The sequence below is a fragment of the Benincasa hispida genome, chromosome 6, assembly GCF_009727055.1.
Source record: "Benincasa hispida cultivar B227 chromosome 6, ASM972705v1, whole genome shotgun sequence".
Lineage (NCBI taxonomy): Eukaryota > Viridiplantae > Streptophyta > Magnoliopsida > Cucurbitales > Cucurbitaceae > Benincasa > Benincasa hispida.
The window spans coordinates 15,497,282-15,502,471 of NC_052354.1; positions in this window are offsets into that span (position 1 = coordinate 15,497,282).

The following is a 5,190-nucleotide window of genomic DNA, read 5'->3' on the forward strand; positions in this document are numbered from 1 at the left end:
AAAACTAAACATTGTCCTCAATGTTTATAAAAACTAAAAATTAAGCATAAAGACAAAATGATAAAGGAAACATAAGAACTTCCCTGATTTCGCGCAATGGGTGGTGGTAGAAATTTTTCTTGCTTCTTTGTTTTTGTTTTTCTTTCATTCTTGTTTATTCCTACAAAAGAGAAAATAAAAAGAAAGGAAAATAAAAGATACAAGAAAATGAAGAAAGTTAGTCTAAAAAATTCTAAACCTAGAAAACAAATAAAGGAAAGCAATTAAAAGTGAAAATGAAAATGAAAGATAAAAGATAGGGAAAAATGGAAGAAGATACGGGGAAAATTTGTGTGCCAAAGTCAGTCTAAGTCAGGTGAGTCGGGCTCTCGTTGAAGATTATACTGAAAACCTATACTAGCATAGTTGAGACCGTCTCTTTCACACATGAAATTGATCGTTATCTACACACGCCTAACTTGGCGAGCGGTTTCACGACTCACCTTAAGGTTTTAATGGAAGTTTTAAGTGCTTGCTCACCTAAGGTTTTACCACTAGCGGGTTGTTCATGAGGATGACTGGGAAGTTCTACTCTAAATGGTTCTTCTCTTAAATGCTCATCTTCCTCACCTAACCCTTCTTCTTCTTGTTTGTGGAGTTCCTCTACTCCACGGACTCAGAAGGCTGAGATGGTCGTCTTAAAAATTGGAGCTTTACGCCCCATACATTTCTCATTTTTGGGTATTTCTACCCTGGACCTTTGATACAACAAGGTTATTAAGCTAGGGTGTCTAAGGCTACCTGTTGTAGAACAACGTCCACATCATCTTATAGAAGCATGAATTACTCTCTCGATGTTAATGGACATACCTGAATGAGACAGTAAAGAAGCTTGGCTCTATCTCGGGTCACATCAGTCAGTCTAAGAACAAACATTAATCTGGAACATACAAAAGCATGCCAGATTTGACCTACTACAGACATGTCCATAGATCTAAACCTTACTGTGACACCACCAGAATGTTGGAAGGTACCAATGTGCAACGAAAATAACCAGGATCCATAAGCACTCTAATTCGTTAATTTTGGCAGAAAAGAAAACATGCTCTAACAGGAAAAAATGGGTTTCATGACATACCTTTGAAGAACTTCCTCTAAGTTTCGATTCAACTGCAAATCTCCACAGGATCTTGTTGTAGAGCACCCCAAAATCTTCCCTACTATCTTTTTGGAGCTCAAGATTGAGTAGTGGGACTCAAAATAAACTAGAACTAAGGGAATTTGGAGAAGCTCACAGCAGCAACCATGTAGAAGAACACCCTTTTTCTCTCAACTTTTTCTCAGAATTTTGTTCGGTTGTCTTCTCCAAAACACTACAAAATCTTCTATATATTGTAGATATTCATGCAAAGAAGCTTGTTGCATGAGATGCATCTCATGCTTGGAGTTAATGAAGAGTTAAAGTGGGTTGTTGGTGAGCTAGTTCATGAAGTAAATGGAAAATCAAATTTTCCAACTTTGTGTTTTTCTTTTCTTTTTCAATTTTATCAAAATTGATTTAAAAAATAAATTTTATTTAATAAAACTGAAAATATTATTATTTTACAAAATTAATTTCATAAATTAATTTTCTTTGATAAATTAATAATTAATTATTTAAACAATTTAAATAATTCTAATTAATTTAATATCAAATATTAAATTAATTTTTAACACAATTTCATCTTCAAATATTTAAATCATATTTCTCCAAATTCATTTATCTCTAAATTTGAACACTTCAAATTAACTTATCACGCTATTTTAAGTTTATCCATTTATGAGCTAGTAGGGGGACCTTGCGAACCTACAGATCATGGGCTCCAACGATCCGAGATTAATTGGCTAAACTCATTAGACCGATCTAACCCCCCATTCGTTAACTAATGGGTGATTCCACTAAAACCCATAGCTGAACTCCCCTCACTGTAGATATATTATGTCCAATTTATATAACCATGATTAGACCTTCACATGTTGCTCGTAATAACGGCTAGGTCGAATCTCTGTTTTACCCTCGAAATTACCTCTTGTTCCTTAAGTTCCACTGATCCCTTAATGAACAATTGATTTGTGATCCAATCAACAAATCGAATCTTTCTCAAGCCAATGAGAGGATGAGGCCTCTTGTTCGAGACTCAGTATCAACACTTGAAGGGAACAACCTCTCTACTAACCCTAATCGGGTAGGAGTGAATTCCCTCTTGAACCCTATATTCCCAGCTATTCATCCGATCTTATCCCCAAAATGGTAAGCTTATTGAGCAGAGGCAATTGGTCTACTCTCACCATTTGCAGATCAAAGGATAATCCAGAACAAACAGGAGTTCATAGTTAGCTTCGGATTAAGGTTAAGTTACCTAGGTCATCGCTTTGAAATAGTCAGTCTTAAATAGTAAACAACGTTATAAAGTAAGAGTGACAGGTTTCGTGCTCCGATCTTGCACAGGACACCCCACTCCTTATGTCTCAACATGCACGAATTAGGATCACTTCATATATAGCACTTTACAACACTTTGTAACAACTATAGAGTAGGCCGCATCCAATAGTGTTACCAGAATAAGGTACCCAACCTTATTCATATACTATAGATCATTTTGACTATTTACTCAGACATGATCCACTTGTATGTCTCTACATAAAGTTCAAGTACTCATATAATAATCAAAGAACTTAGGTTTATTGGATTTCTAAAAAAACAATATATTCAACAACTTTATCGAATTCTAGGAATAAGTTCTAATGTTTACAAAACCACGAGTTTTATGACATAAAACCCAACAAACTCCCACTTGAACTAAAACTCCAGTGGTAACTTATATTTCTGATATATAAGACTGAGTTTCTGAGTTTTATAGAGAAATACAACAAACTAGGGCATCCCATACCCATGGTTTTTGCCATTTGGTATCTCATACCTGATATTTCTCCCACTTGCCCTAGGTTATTAACTTCTGGTATTTCTAGTCTTACTAGATGATTCTTAAATACTTTAGCCGAGAGAATCATTGTAAACATATTAGTATACAAATAGGTTTCTTATGGGGAATTCATCTAATTCTCAATAATGGCTAGGAAGCATATTTTCCTTCCACTACATTGAGGTACTCTCAACTCTTTGATTAAGATGGTCTGACCTGCCTTAACAACTCTTGTTAACAGTCAGATCTAGAAATCTTTAAACTTTCTATACTTCGATCTAGCCATTTAGATATCTAAATATCTATAAATGGCATTTAACAAGTTGATTTCTCAACAGAAGTTGGTAGAACAAACATAATTTTTGAAAATGAACATTTCATTTATCCCTAAAATATATATAATTTGTTCTTTACAAGATTTAACAGTTAAAAACAAGTAGCAATTTCTCCCACTGGATGAGTTGAGTAAACAGTCCCAGGGACAAGTTAGCCTTGCTATCTTTCTCTGCTCTCTTCTCGACAATATATTGAGGGTAGTGTCTCTTCCAATTCCCTTCATCGTTGCAATGGAAATATTTTCCTTTGCAGCGCTATCCTTGCCTTTCAATTCAGTAGGCTTCTTCTTCCCTTTCCCTTTGCCTTTCTTCACAAGAATACTCTTACTCTTTGAAGAGGAAGCAACTTCCGGCTTAGAGGACATTCCTCTCTTCTCAGCAGAAGTAACATTTGCTTCTGACACCAGACCCTTTTGTTCTCAATATTATCTAGTAAGCCTGTAGCTCATTCAGTAGAGTAGTCAAATTTTATTCATTAATGAATTCAAAATTTACAAAAAAACTCTTCGGAAGAGATTCTAGAATAAAACCAACTTGACTTCTCTCATCCATCATAACACCATTCACTTTAGCCACATTAAAATGGACCATCATGTCCAGGACATGTTCACGAATATTGATCCCCTCTTTCATGCGACTATTGTAAACGTATTTGAGCTAGGAATGGGAGGACATTCCTCCGTTAAGATAAATCTCACATCGTCTATTGTGAGTATTGTATTCAAATTCGATTTCCAGTTTACATAATTGTTCCCAATCAATTTGTCTGAAGCCTACAATTGTATAATAGAACTCGTCATTATGAAATTATAAACAAATTTTATAGGTGAATTGCATTTAAATCCAATCAAATTTTAGCAAAGTGCAGCGGAAGGTACCAATGTACATCGGAAGTAACCAGGATCCATAAGCACTCTAATTCATTAATTTTGACATAAAAGAAAACATGCTCTAACAGGAAAAAATGGGTTTCATGACATACCTTTGAAGAACTTCCTCTAAGCTTCGATTCAGCTGCAAATCTCCACAGGATCTTGTCGTAGACCACCCCAAGATCTTCCCTACTATCGTCTTGGAGCTCAAGATTGAGTAGTGGGACTCAAAATAAGTTGGAACTAAGGGAATTTTGAGAAGCTCACAGCAGCAACCATGTAGAAGAACACCCTTCTTCTCTCAACTTTTTCTCAGAATTTTGTTCAGTTGCTCTCCTCCAAAATCTTCTATATATTGCAGACATTAATGCAAAGAAGCTTGCTGCATGAGATGCACCTCATGCTTGGAGTTAATGAAGAATTAAAGTGGGTTGTTGGTGAGCTAGTTCATGAAGTAAATGGAAAATCAATTTTTCCAACTTTGTGTTTTTCTTTTCTTTTTCAATTTTATTAAAATTGATTTCAAAAATAAATTTTATTTAAGAAAACTGAAAATATTATTAATTTTACAAAATTAATTTTCTTTGATAAAATAAATAAATAATTATTTAAACAATTTAAATAATTCTAATTAATTTAATATCAAATATTAAATTAATTTTTAACATAATTCCATATTCAAATATTTAAATCATATTAAAATATTATTTCTCTAAATTCATTTAATTCTAATTTGAATACTTCAAATTAACTTATCACGCTATTCTAGAACTTATCCATTTATGAGCTAGTAGGGGGACCTCGCGGTCCTACAAATCTTGGGCTCCAATGATTCGAGATTAATTGGCTAAACCCATTAGAAAGATCTAACACCAATTCATTAACGAATGGGGGTCAGGTTTCGTGGTCCGATCTTGCACAAAACTCATTTGCACAGGACACCCCCACTCTTCATGTCTCAACATGCACGAATTAAGATCACTTCATATGTAGCACTTTACAACACTTTGTAACAACTACAGAGTAGGCCACATCCAATAG